At 35.7% G+C, this 15,021-nt stretch overlaps 2 pseudogenes; one reads left to right on the top strand and one right to left on the bottom strand.

Moving 5' to 3' along the window:
- The first annotated feature begins 2,465 nt into the window (after positions 1-2,465).
- Positions 2,466-5,670, top strand: LOC111985854 (G-type lectin S-receptor-like serine/threonine-protein kinase At1g11330; annotated as a pseudogene).
- A 1,719-nt stretch (positions 5,671-7,389) lies between these two features.
- Positions 7,390-14,196, bottom strand: LOC111985855 (protein DETOXIFICATION 19-like; annotated as a pseudogene).
- Positions 14,197-15,021: the final 825 nt, after the last annotated feature.

Genomic DNA, 15,021 nt, shown 5'->3' with positions numbered 1-15,021 from the left:
ACCCTGTCCTCTCATCAATAGTCTTAAGAGCAAAGGATCTACTCTTCTTTGCTGAAGGAAGAGACAACTCATATGTCTGTAGAGAACCGACCAGCTCCTGAACCTTGATTTCATCAAGATCTTTGCTCTCTTCAATGGCTATAACTTTAGCACAAAAACTTTCTGGTAGTGACCGAAGGATCTTCCTTACAATCTTTGAGTCCTCCGTCTTTTCTCCCAAGTTAAATTTACCAACAACCACTTCATTCAGTTTGCTATAAAATGAATCAAATGACTCTTCCTCACTCATTTTTAACTCCTTAAAATGAGTGGTCAGCATTTGAAGTTTTGTGTCCTTCACTTTCTTAGTTCCCTCATAGGTTGTCTCCAGAATTTCCCATGCTTCCTTAGCAATGGAGATGTGAGAAATCCGGTGGAATTCTTCTGGAGAAACACCGTAGAAGATAGCATTCAATGCCTTGCTATTTGCATTTGCCGCTGCAAGAGCATCCTTATCCCAATTTGCCTTAGGAGCCTCCGGTTTAGTCCAACCTATATCAACTGCATCCCACACAGTCTCATCCATAGAACACAAAAACGCCCTCATTCAGACTTTCCAAAATGCATAATTATTACCATAAAAAAATGGTGGAACATTGAGAGATTGAGACCTATCCATCTCACAAAGGGGTCAAGGATCACACTCAGGTATTAAAACCACAACAAGTGCACCCGTTTTGATACCAATTGAAAGTTCAATATGGGTATGAAACACCCTTGAACGTTTAGACCCCAAATTACAAAATTATCAATTCAAGCTTAATATCAAACGATTAACGTGCAGAACATGAATATAAGCTAAACACAGAATTGATAAACAATCTAAGCCAAATATAAACACATCCACAGCAGTAAATATACGGCAAAGGTAAAGGGAAAGAAGATGCAAACACACAGACAACACACGATGTGTTATCGAAGAGGAAACCGAAGTCCTCGGCGTAAAACCTCTCCGCCGCCCTCCAAGCGGTCAAATAATCCACTAAAGAATGTAGTTGGGATACATGAACAGCAGAAGACCCTCCAAGCCTAATCTACCCAAGTACCTAAGCCCTCCAAGCTTCTTGCTCCAACGAGGTTACGCTGAACCTATTTCTTCTCTAGCTTCCCGGATTCCGCTACTTGACCATAGCATCAACCAATGTATATTGGTTCCTTTCCAAACTGCTTCCCAAAGCACCAAATGGACCTCCTCACAGACGTGGGTGTGGTGAGACAAGGGTTTGGTAAATGACCTCTCAAGGGTATGACAATGGAGAGGAAGAGAGTAGAGGAATTTGTAGAGTCTCTTTAGATAAAGATTGGGGATGAATCAATCTTGTATTTCTCTAGGGTTTTCTCTCACAAAATTCTCTCTGGAAGCTCTCTCAAAATGATGGGTATAAGGGTGTATATATAGCAGGGTGAGAAGGGAATGCAAAACGTCAGTTTTTGCCAAACAGGGCAAGTTGGTGACTTGAACTCGCGGCTTGGCCAAGTCGCGAAATCAAGTCGCGACATAACGGCCTAGCCAGACTGGAACTTTTGTCCTGTAGCGTGACAGCTGGCGCGACCCTTCAGCTTCCCAGTGTTCCTCTCACGTGACTGCATTTCGCGGCTTGCCAGTTGCGAACCACCCGCGAGTCCTAGTCGCGAGACTCTGTTTTTCTTGCACACTCTTGAGCTTTTCTTCACATCTTCTCACACACTACCTTACAATTTTCCCACCTAAATACAGGGTTACTAAGTGCTAAATTACAAGCAAATTGGTCACGGAATAAAGCCAATTAGATGGTTGATTAAATTCAACCTTACAGAGATACTTCGACGCCAATAGCCAATTGGCCTGTTTCATCAAGATTTATCTTTTAAGAAGCCCTGTCTTCCTCTTCCAATTCTTCTTTTACTAGACGATTCTTCATTTTCCGTAACAGTCGACATATATTACTTTTAGTATGCAATAAACGCGTAGGAGTTTATTTCAATACTACGGACGTACGCAATCCATACGGGTACCTTACGTGTATTTACCAACTATGTTAACTAGGACAAATAGTGAGCGGTATTCTTTTTCCAATTTAGTCAAGAGCTTTTTAGTTCAACATAACTAATTTGTTTTTGTTACATAAAGATTTCAATTTTAAATTAAATCATCCTCCTCCACATTTTAGGAAAATGAAAATGAAAATCTCTCCTTAATTTCAGCCGTAGTCCTAGCTCCGTAAGTATATATTCAACCGCATTTTTTTGGGCAAGAGAAGAGAATGAGATATAAGCAAATTGTAGTATACACTAAGGACAAAGACTGACTTATTTTTTGCAATGTTAGACTAACGAAAGTCTGGAGTAGCATGTCTGTTACACACACTTTGCATAAATAGTTAGATAAACAGAGCCTCCCAGATCCCTTTTCTGAATTCTCACACAAAGTAGGTTCAAACAAAGTTATGGGACGTCTTAGCAAGACTAACTTGTTGTCTGTCCTTTGTTGCCTTTGTTTCAATGTAGGCGTTGCTGCTGTAGACACAATCAGGTCTTCTCAATCCATCAAAGATGAAGACTCTGACTACATGATCTCCAATGGAAGTGCTTTCAAACTAGGATTCTTCAGCCCAGTGAATTCTACCAACCGCTACCTAGGGATATGGTATAACAACATTTCTACATTCACAGCCGTATGGGTAGCAAACAGACAGAAACCCCTCAATGATTCTTCTGGAGTTCTTACTATATCTGAGGAGGGCAACCTTGTAGTATTAAATGGACAAAAGGAGATTCTTTGGTCATCGAATGTTAACAACTCTGTAGCCAATTCAAGAACCTAGCTTTTAGATTTGGGGAACCTTGTCTTAAAAGATAACACTACAGGGACAATCCTATGGGAGAGTTTTAACAATCCTTCTCATATAATGTTACCCGAGATGAAAATTAGTACTAATGAAAGAACAGGTGAGAAAGTGAAGTTGACGTCATGGAAAAGCCCTTCTGATCCATCCATTGGAAGCTTCTCTGCCAGAATTTCTAGTCAAAGACTTTCTCAGGAATTCATTTGGAAAGATGATAGACCATATTTCCGCTTTGGTCCATGGAATGGTCCACAGTTCATTGGAGCAAAACCAATTCTATATCGTGACAAATTTAATATGGTGCAAAACCAAGATGGAACTACTTATTTAGTTTCATCTTTTTTCGCTCATTCTTCACACGTTGTCCTGACTATGGAAGGAAATACAGTGGCAAGATATTGGGATAGTGAGAAGGAGGTTTGGGAGGTTGAGTGGAAAGCTGTGCTCAGTGAGTGCGATGTTTATGGTATTTGGAAGCTGTAATTCAATGAATTCCCCAATTTGCAGTTGTTTAGAGGGGTTTGAGCCAAAGAACACAGAAGAATGGAATAGACAAAATTGGACTAGTGGATGTGTGAGAAGGACACCGTTGCAATGTGGGAGGGTGGACACCAGTGGTGAAGCTGGCAAAATGGATGGCTTTTTGAAACTGAACATGATGAAGGTGCCAGATTTTGTAGAATGGTCAGCTGCTCAGGAAGATGATTGCAGGCAGCCGTGTTTGCAAAATTGTTCTTGTATAGCTTATGCTATTGATTCAGGTACAGGTTGTATGACATTGACTCGAACCTTAATTAACACAGAGAAATTCTCTAACAGAAGCGGAGTTGATCTTTATATTCGTGTTGCCCATTCGGAACTTGGTGAGTTGTTTTGCTCTCTGTCAAAAATTTATCTTATGCTTCAAATCAAGCACCCATAACGAACCCCCCCCCCCCCATATTAGTTATCTTTTTTTTTTTTTAATTAGTGTAATACGATTTTATGATTTACAGATACAAATGGGGATGTGAGGAAAATTGTCACTATTACAGTTATCATAGGAACAATTTTCATTTCAATCTTCACATACTTATTGTGGAGGTGGATTGCAAAACACAAAGGTAATATTTTGACTAGAACTGAAACAATGTACTTGGAAATGTTGTTGTATATTATACTCACAAATGTTAGTGGAAATCAGCAAGGAGAAAGAAAGAGCAGGAGATGTTAACGTTCAATAGAGAAGCACATAAAAAATTTCCAAGTGAAGACATGCTTGGAGACAATCTGAACCAAGTGAAAGTCCATGAACTACCACTATTCGATTTTGAGAAGCTAGCGAGTGCAGCAAACAACTTCCATGAATCTAACAAGCTTGGGCAGGGTGGATTTGGTCCCGTATACAGAGTAATGGTTGCTCTTATAGAGTTTCTTGTCTGATAGTGAATATGTATTTTAACGATTTGATGTTCGTTTGTAGGGAAAATTGTCAGATGCGCAAAAAATTGCAATAAAAAGACTTTCCAAAACTTCTGGACAAGGGTTGGAGGAGTTTATGAATGAGGTGGTAGTAATTTCTAAGCTCCAACATCGGAATCTTGTTAGGATCCTTGGCTGTTGTGTTGAAGGAGAAGAGAGGATGTTAATCTATGAATACATGCCAGATAAAAGTTTGGATGCATTTCTCTTTGGTTAGTTAATTTTGATATCATATCTTATTACAAAAATATTTTAAATTATTTTAAAAAAAAAATTGTGGACAAAAGTAGTGTATTTTGAGACAATCAAACAATATTCTTTGTTGTGGTACTTCACTTGAAACAGTTTTTTTGATGATTTCAACCAAATGAACTTCTTCTTCATGTTCATTCACCTTGTAAGTTTAATCCTCACTTTCTTTCTCTTGTTTCTTTTGTTCAAATTCAATAGATTCACAAAAAGAAATACTGCTAGATTGGAGAAAATGCTTCATCATTATAGAAGGAATTGCTAGAGGTCTGCTATATCTTCATAGGGATTCTAGATTAAGAATTATTCATAGAGATCTAAAGGCAAGTAACATCTTGTTGGATAAAGATCTAAACCCAAAAATATCAAATTTTGGTATGGCCCGGTTTTTAGAAGTAATGAAGACCAAGCCAATACTAATAGGGTCGTTGGAACTTAGTAAGTATCTTTCAGATTTGCCAATTCAGTTATATACTAATGCTAATATTAGAAATTACAAGATTTGGTTGTGTTTTGTTGAAATTTAGTGGCTACATGTCTCCTGAATATGCAATGGAAGGACGATTTTCAGAGAAATCGGATGTCTTTAGCTTTGGAGTGTTGTTACTAGAGATAGTTAGCCGAAGAAAAAACTCTAGCTTTTATCATGATGAGCAATCCATGAGCCTTCTAGGAAGTGTAAGTCACCCTTATCTCGTTCCCTTACTTTATACAACCTCCAATGCTTGTTTCTTTTAAGTTTTATTATTGATGCTAAGAATTTCAATCCTCTTTGTATGTTTCTAGGCATGGAAATTGTGGAAAGCAGACAAAACTGTGGCCTTAATAGACCCAATGATATCTGAACCATGCTATGAAATGGAGATTTTGAGATGCATACATGTTGGCTTGTTGTGTGTGCAAGAATTTGCTAAAGATAGGCCAACTGCATCTACTGTAATTTCCATGCTTAAAAGTGAGATTGTTGATCTTCCCCCGTCCAAAGAAACCAGCATTTACTGAAAGGCAGATTGGATTAGATATAGAGTCCTCTAAACCTAGCCAAAGAAAAAGCTTGGTTAACAATGTTACAATTACAATGATTCAAGGTCGATAGGCAGCATTTGTTATTGACATCATAATCTTGGGGTTTCATATTCATTTTGAACACTTTCCCAAGAATCTCATATGGTGTAGATATTGCCTTCTCTATTACCTCTTCAATGTCCACTGTTAGTCCAATCTAAGAAGAAAAAAACCATTAAACCATATTCTCTTCCTGGTAAACTTAAAATGCTAACTTTATGGCACCTATAAAGTCCATGTTTTGTTGGCTTTATTTCATACCAAATTTACTTGTAAATCTTCTTAATTTTGATTGGGGATTGCAATTTACTGGGGTAGATTTACTTTAGCAGTTGAGCCTTTGCTACTGTTGCTGAGTAGTTCGAGTTGCCCTTGCAAGCTACATCCTAGGTTGTAAGGTGCACATGTGGGGAAAAAAAAAAGGAAGCATTTGTATTTATGCAAGTCGCAACCTGCTTGAGGACAAACTTTCAGCACTACAATCTTATTTGCAGCCATATCATTCTTATCCAAAAAACAACCCATTCCAATCTGCAAGAGAGCTAAAGGGAAAACCCTATAGAGCAGATTGTGAACCATTGTGAGAGTTTATTGTGCTCATCCTTTGAGAGAGAGAAAACCCATATTCCTTGAGTGAATCCATAGCCTTTTTTCTTCTCTTTCCCTCTCACCATTTCCGTATCTTGAGAGGTAATTCTCCAAACACTCCATGTTACCTTTGAGTGATATTCCTTGAGTGATTGGTGCTGGAAATTGTTAGAGAAGCTACACCACATATCCAAGAGGTCTTGGTGGCTTATTGTGGCCTCTCAATGCATGGAATCCAATACTAGGTGAAGAAAGGATTTCGATAAATTTGGTTATAGTTGGAAATTGTAGGGCTCAAATACTAGGGGAACTTTAGGCTTGGATGGTCTTTAGGAAACCAGCATTGCAACTATTCACTAGTGGAGATTCAATGGTGGTGCTTAGAAGAGGTTTGTCATCGAGAACTCTGATTTTCTCTTCAATAACACATCAGGTGTTATTTTTGGCTTCCTTCCCTTCTTTTATTCCACACTTTATATTGCTTTATATTCATTTATTGCTATTTGAATATGCATGCAATGCAATGAAAATTGGTTAATCACTTATATTAAGCATTAATTGTTAATTTAGGGTAAAAGTGATTATGACTTAAAATTGGTTAGCAGGGGTTTAATTAGCGAAGAGTATCAACAGCAATTTCTCAAGTACCTACCAATAACAAATGAACATTCTTATTAATTTGAAAGTGCATTTGCCACAAAATAGACAGCATACTTTTTTGGGGTTTTATCCATTCATAGGGTTTTAGCTATTCAAATAGGCACCTATACCCAAGAGTAGTTGACGATCTTGGCCTCAAAAGAACTAATGATCTAAATAAAGCCTTGATCTCTAAGTTTGGTTGATCAGTAGCTTCTAATGCAGACAAGACATGGGTTCATCTCCCTAAATTCAAATATCTTCAAGATTGAAGAAATCAACTGCTCCCAACTAGAAAGGAATTCACAACTCAATTCCATTGCTTAACAATAACGAGGGTTTGTCTGTACCACCGCATTGGATCAGGCTCAAATACCAATATATTATATATGGACTGATCCATGGTTTCATATAATCCTTAATAATTAACCATTTGGCAGACCTCATCCTTCCTGCTTCATTGCAATGGAACAATGACTTCTTTACATTTTTTTTTTTTTGACACCAATATAGCCATCCACATTCAAAAAATCCATATTCCATCAACCCCATCTGAAGATTTCATTTGGGTCCCTAAAATAAAGCCAAAGCTAAGGGCAGCCTTTCTCTTGGCCTCCATTGCTGCAAATCAAGGATGTAAATCCATTCTCTTTGAAGGTGATGCCAAATTTGTAATTGATGCTCTGATATCAAGCCCATCTTGTGCTCAGGATGGTCCGTTCAAATGCTCATTTAATGGTCTGCCCCACAATTGGGCATGCTGGACTATGCAAAATTGAATAAATATTTCTTTTGAATCATTTATGTTTGTTTGTTTAGATCCCTACAAACTAGATTTGTTTAACCTAATGAATTAGCCAAGTATTTACTTAGGTTAATTATGAGATCTAGGTTAAACACATGCAAACATATTACTTAGTGGGGAAAATAAAGAAGACAGTAATATGATCACATAGGAAAACCAATGAAAACAACCGTTTCTAGGTAAAAACTTAGGGAGGATTTAACCTAGCTATCCTCAAGGTAAACAAATTTACTATGATAGAATGGAAGATTACAATAGATTTAAACCCTAAATCTAAAGTTACCTCATGTAGAATATACTAATACAAACATATGAAGCTCCGAACTCTTCTATCTTAGATTTGTTGAACACAAACTCCCCGTTTGTGACTCTGAGATCCTACTCAAAGGTTTAGCAACTCAAACTCTTCAGTTTGCCTTGATGGTTTAAATCATCAGTTATGTATGATCTTGTTGCAGCAACTTCAAATCTACTAATTCTAATGGTATAAGAATGATTTCAAGTAGTGACTTTGCCAGGAAAAGGCATAGTACCTTTTAGATCTCACAAGAGCACCTCCAAAGTCATCCAAGAACCTCTAAAATGTAGTTAGGGTTATTCTTTTATATCAAGAAGTGTTTCACTTAAAACCCTAGACGTTTTTATAGTGCCTGGGTTGAAATAAAATTCTGCAAATAAAATCCTGACTGCGATTTTTGATCAGTCAAAGTTTAATTTCAATCAGTTGAACCTCATTGAAATTAACTTCTCCTTTCTGCAGCTTGTAAGTTCTTGAATCCTAACTTGTACTTATCATGAGCATGTCTAATACATAGTCTAGACATGTTTTGATCTCGGTTTGCCAACATACACAAAAGTAGAAATCTAAATATTTAATCCTAAACATTTAGAATCTAACAATTTATTTAAATTTATGCTTCTACCCAACCAAAGAACATTCTTTTCAAAGTTCATGTGGATGGTTGCGAAGTTAACATAGACAGCCAAGCACTACCAGCCACATCCTCTGGCCACCCCTGCAACATCAAAATCAATAGCATTGAAACTGAGAATATATAATTGAAATGACGTGGCATATAAAATTGTAAGATTCATACCTGATATGACACCTAGCACTGAATCAATGAAAATTGAAATCAAAAGCAGAGGAATCATTGATGTAAATTGCATAATGATATTTGAACTATCTCTGAAGAAACCAATCCATGTTTTGTGACCAAATCCAATAGCCAAAACAAGTATAAATGCAACAAGGAGAGAGAGCTTTAGACTCACACCCATGGCATTCTTAGCCTGATCAGGAAGGCTTGCTCCCAACTCATTAGACACCCTTGTGCTGTCCCAATAAGTGTAATATTTTTTTCAATATTTGGAACATACTAGAGAAAGGACAAAGTTTTCCTATAAACAGTTTTGAAGAATCTCTTCCAACAAATTATGTGGCACTTAGATGACCATCCACATATGCTTAATTACTTCATTAAATCATTTGAACAAGTCATATAACTGGTAAAAATTTATGTGACTAAGTACATGTTGATAGTTATTTCAAATGCCACATTTATATTGGGTTGGAGGAATTTTCCTTCAAGTTTTACCCACTGAAAATGAAAAAAAAAAAAATGCAGACCTTCAACAGAATAAGACAACTTAAGAAAAGGTATTATTCCAACTAACCTTACAGCAGCACTGAGACCATATGAGAACATGTAAGCAAAGGCTTCTGTATTCACGTTGAAGTTTTAATCCAGAAAAGAATTATTAAAGCAAAAAGATCAGATCTGTACTGGTATAGCCAGGGAAAAGGACAGTGAAACTTACCAAATAGAAATCAATGAAGTGGTTGTTCTTGAGTTTTTCAAAAAGTCCCGCTAAGAAAACCATAATCTAGAAAGCCCAATGCTCCAAACTAGCAAAAATCCTTAATTAGGGGACTTGTAATATTTATTAGGTCTGTGCTTATGATAACCTGGCAGATCAAAAAGTTATCATGCTTAAATGACCTGGTGCCAGAACCCCTTGGTTGATACCATGTCCTAGGGTTCAACTTATGTATTGGGTTGATTTTAGTCACAATGCTAATTTCAATATGGACCAGGTTCTTTTAGCCTGTTTAATTTGAGATCAGTTTAGAATTTATTTTATTCATGGTATATCACCAATATAAAGAATAATTTCTAAAATTTAAACCACTTCATCAAGCATTGGTGAGTGTTTTGTTCATATTTATATCTTATCAAAAATTCCTCATATCTTGTCATTCAAAAATATATTCTGATATCAAAATAAGGCTATGTCAAATTTTAGGTTTTAAAAAAAAGATTATTAAGAATAGTGGACACAATAGGATTAAAATCTCACTTATTTTCAAGTCTGTAGGAATGTATTGGAATGATTCCAATGAAAATCCCTGCCATGAACGCTCAAATTTCTTTGAACAAGTCAAATAGATGGACAACATAAGGACTGATAGCCATAATGAAACTGAAGCTGCCACTGGTGCTCTCACAAAACTGAGAGATGTCCAGTGCATATGCGATTCCACATGAATAACCAATGTTAGTCCTGTGACTATGACCAGGGGCCACACAATTAGATTGACCTCAAGATGTTTTGCAGGAAGCCATATGCAAATAATCCAAGAATGAGAAACCTTATAAAGAGAGCGGCCATCTTTGCAATGTCAGTATCTTGATGAAGTAAGATCAGTATGGATTCTGTATAGAACCAGATGATGGTTGTGATGATAGCAAAGGGCATGGATATGATAGAAGAGGCTTGTAAATGAATCCACAGCATTATTTATTCTGTTACTCCAAATCCTTGCCCACAAAGTGTTTCAAGACATCCACTTAACCCAATCTAGAATGAAAAACAAATAATTATAATGTAAGTGTCAACTGTGCAGAATCATTGAAAAGTTAGCTTGCAATTGTTTGTCAATTTTCATTTAGAGAAGGAGCTGGAAGAGGAGCATGAGATTTTTTAGATCAAATGAGCGGATTGGAAATTGGAGGATGAGTTAACATCAGCATTCTGAAAGATTGAGCGCAAAAGTTATAAAAAATTTAATGGTGCTAGCTTGGTCAGCTGCTATATATAATATTTGGTTGTAAAGAAATATACTAGAGTTTACAAAAACAATATTAGAAGTGAAGTAGATGTTGTGAAGAACAAAATTTAAATGCCAGGAGGATTGCCTATGAAGATCAGTTACACTATTCGAAATAGATGCCTTTGTTGAATTGGGATATCCAGTGTCAATATATATGTATCATCAATGATCCGGCTAGGCTAATATGTTGCTAATACTTGCCAAAAAATACCTGCTGTTAACTTGTATCAGAGATTTTGTTTGAGCTTTCTTTTTCTTTGCAGCCAGGCTGTAAGTGTCTTTAGTTCTGCTATAGCAAAATTAATGGCTTTTGAAAGAAAATTCTGCACTTATATTACCTTCATAAAATAAAGTGAAATACTCTCTAATACTGAATACATAGAGTTCTGAAATAATGTGTTACAACTTTTGGGAACTGAGTGTGGGATATAGTCAGAATTACTAAGAACAGAGACGTCTATGGTGTGACCATGCATATAGTTTTTAGAAAGATGAAGTGGCTTAAAATTTTATTTGAAAAGTTTAATACGCAACAGGATGGGGGTTTGACTGAAAATGTTAACAAGGCAAAAAGAGATCTTGAAGAGGTGCAATAGGGGCTATTTAATAATCCTGGTCAAAATCAGAACACTGCCATAAAGGGGAAAAATATCATTGCTGTGACTTTGAGAAATACCAAGGCTACTTGAGACAGAAAGCAAGAGTAAGGTGGCTTAATTTAGGTGATCAAAACAGTTCAGATTCACTAAGTGGTAAGGATTTGAGGCATTCAGAATTCAATTAAATTTTTAAGGGTCATGAAGGCCTTTAAAATTTCTTTTTCGACGGTACATGTTTCGAAGGTTATCAAAGGTCAATTGGACTCTTAAAATAATTTTTTTCAAGGTTTTTTAATACTTTTTTTAAGGGTTTTGACCCTTGAAAAAAGTCAGATTTGTTATAGTGATGATGTAAACAAGATTGAAGATGTGTTGAAGTTTTTGAATGATTGAGAGATTGAAAGAGAGATAGCAAAAACTAAAAAGCCTTTAACAGCTACATCTTTACTACTAAGCACTTCATTTCACTATGAACCTAATGTAGGGATTATCTACTTCAAAACCCTAAGCTAAGCATAGACCAACATGTTACCCATGGTTAGTTTGCTTGTTTTATAAGAACACGGTCTTTCTGGGCCATAATATGTATGTAACAGATAGCTGTATGGCTGTGAATTTCCATCAAAATTTTCTTGGCATTCCAGCAGGAATCCTAACAAGTATGGAGGGAAAGTTATCTCAAATCCTTAATTACCAGTTCCCTGAGTCTCCAAGAGTGATTTACCGAAGGATGTTTCAACTGAGGAAATAAAATCTATTTTGTGTTCTCTTAGTGGTTAGAAGTGCCCTGGCCCTGATGGTTTTAATGCTCATCTTTTCAAATCTGCCTAGCCTATTATTGGAGAAGTAATTGAAGCTGTTCAAGGTTCATTTTTATCTTGTAAGCTCATAGAGAGGCCAATACTACTATTTTTAACTCTAGTTCTAATCCCCTCAAAATTGACTGACCTCAGCCTATATTGCAATACAATATATTACTAAGATTTTGGCTAAGAGAATGAAGTTATGTTTGAATGATTTTGTGAGCCCTTGACAAACTGCATTTATACCTGGATCTGTAACATCTATTATTGGCTCCAAGAACTGGTTGAAAAATAACAATAAAATAAAAAACCTCGTAGGTGTATAAACAAGGTTGGTATTCTCCAAGCTTATGTTTCTGTGGAGTGCGGATATATTCTTGATATGCTAGTTGCTATTGGTTATCCCTCAAACATTTGTTTCTTCTGTCAAAACTTGTATATCTTCTAATATTCTATAGCTTTAAGAGGTGGTTTATTTGAATATTTTGAAGTGAAGAAGAGATGCAGCGAGGATCATTTGCCCGCCTACCTTTCTGCATTGATTATGCTAGTTTTCACAAGTTTCACGCAGCAAGAAAGAGCAGGATGCAATGGTTTCATGTACCATCCTAAGTGAATCTGTCTCACATATGTTTTGCTGCTGCTAACAAAGATTCTATTGAGGCTACTAATCTGGTTGAGTGGAACATGGCTGCCATTATGTGGTTCATACGGAGGCTATTTGAAACATTAGACTCTATACAGGTTGCATGGCTCCATGCCTATTTGTTGAAGGGTAGATCGATTTTCAAGGTTACATGTTCTGTTGACAGCTCATGGGATTTGAGAAAAAAAAAATCCTCCATTTTAAGAGGGAACCTCGACCTTTTAATGAGATACTAAGTGGGAAATGGACATCAAATTGATCAATATATATCTATATATACACACATACACACACAATATATTTTCCTGGCATGACAATTGACATCCGAAAGACCCTCTTCTCCAAAATTTGGTATTAGAATTATCTGTGACACTGCCACTAACAATACATCATCAGCTAAACTGTTTGATATCCAAATTGGATGCTTGGGAAAGGAGGAGTGGCTGCCTATAGCTAGCAACAACGGTATATGGCTCATCTTCTGACTTATTAGCTCAAGTACAAATTTTCAAATTTCACATCTTTTAAGTATTTTCCTAGCTTAATTTTTAAGCAATATAAGCTGTTGTAAATAAACTCATCCTTCACAAGAAGTCTGTTTGTATGTGCTCTTTCTGTAGGATCAAGCCAGAAAAAAACTGTCCATGAAGGAGAAAACAACTTTTAAAATAAAAAAATAGCAACAAACAATTTCTCCTGCTACTTTTGCTCTCCTATTTAAGCCTTCTTCCTCCACAAGATATATATATATATATATATATGAGAAATGATATGTCCACAACATTTTTACAACATTTTCACAACAAATCTTAAGTGGCAGATTGTTACTGGTTGTTATTGTTGGGGCAAAAAAGTAATCTTAGTGTTAGGTTCAAATTTGAACCAGTAACAACTAACTACCTATGATTTGTTGTGAAAATGTTGTAAAATTGTTGTGAACGTAGCAACCCTCTATATATATATACACACACCAAATCTTAGGTCTATTTATTATGCTTTGATACTTATTTGTACCCCAGAAAACATATATAATACATTGATATCTAGGAAGCATGAACACAGACATGGGTAAGGGTTTGACATGGTGACACCAGCAATTTCTTGAAAGATTATAACATGGAATGAATGATATGACTCTAGTATGACATAGATATGACACGGGTACAGTACCCTACGTACTTCCTATATTTAATACAGCCTTGCATTTGTTTGACTACTATTTCTTTGGATATCTTAGCACCTGCAAGCTCAAGTCACCAAGGTGGCCGGTGAACATGACAGATACCAAGGTTATTGAGTAACAAATAATACCGGTAAGAATCATTGGTATAGAAACAACAACTGGTTCTTGGTCTCCTCCATCTTAAACTATTTTAAGTTTCAAATTAATTATTCAAATTTCTCATTTTCGTAAAGAGATTATCATGATAATCAAACATCATCATAAATTTATAATTGATAAGCACATTCAAATACTTAGCCATGTACCGTGTATTTGACATAAATTCAAATTCTCACTTTCAAAATATCGAAGAATTAATTCAAACAAAACTATAAGAGAAAGAGAAAGTACATGTGATGAAGAACTCAAAAGGCACACCGCCAAAATGTATTAACCCAAAGTAGAGATACAAAAGCACCAAAACTCATCAATCTAAGTAGAGTTACAATAAAGAATAAATAATTGAGAGAGAGAGAGAGAGAGAGAGAGAGAGAGAGGAGCGGAGGAATAATTACTTTTTTTTTTTGAGATAATGTAATAGAAATAGCAAATTTTTATAATAAAAAAAAAAAAGATGAGTAGAAGAAATGAAGAATACTGAAAGAAAAAATGTAAAATTGTAAACGCTAAATTATCCGAGTAATGCTACGTAATAAAATAACATTATAACATTTTATACTATATAATTTCAGAAGATAACATTTAACAATCAAAACAAAGATGATTCTAAAATAAAATAAAATAAATAAATAAATAAAAATTTAAAGAGAAAAGATAACAAAAATTAAAACTCGATCAAATCACATCAACCCAAAGTAGACTTCAACACAAAAATTTATCAACCTAAAGTAGAGAGAGAGAGAGAGAGAGAGAGAGAGAGAGAGTATTCATCATTTTTGTGGCAAAATATGGATTGAAAAAAAAGAGAGAATAGTACATTTTTATAGTAAATAAAATGATGAGAA

Source organism: Quercus suber, unplaced genomic scaffold (assembly GCF_002906115.3).
Source record: "Quercus suber isolate HL8 unplaced genomic scaffold, Cork oak 2.0 scaffold_355, whole genome shotgun sequence".
Classification (NCBI taxonomy): Eukaryota; Viridiplantae; Streptophyta; class Magnoliopsida; order Fagales; family Fagaceae; genus Quercus; species Quercus suber.
The sequence above is the reverse complement of the archived record's forward strand: the minus strand, read 5'-3'. Positions and strand labels throughout refer to the sequence as shown.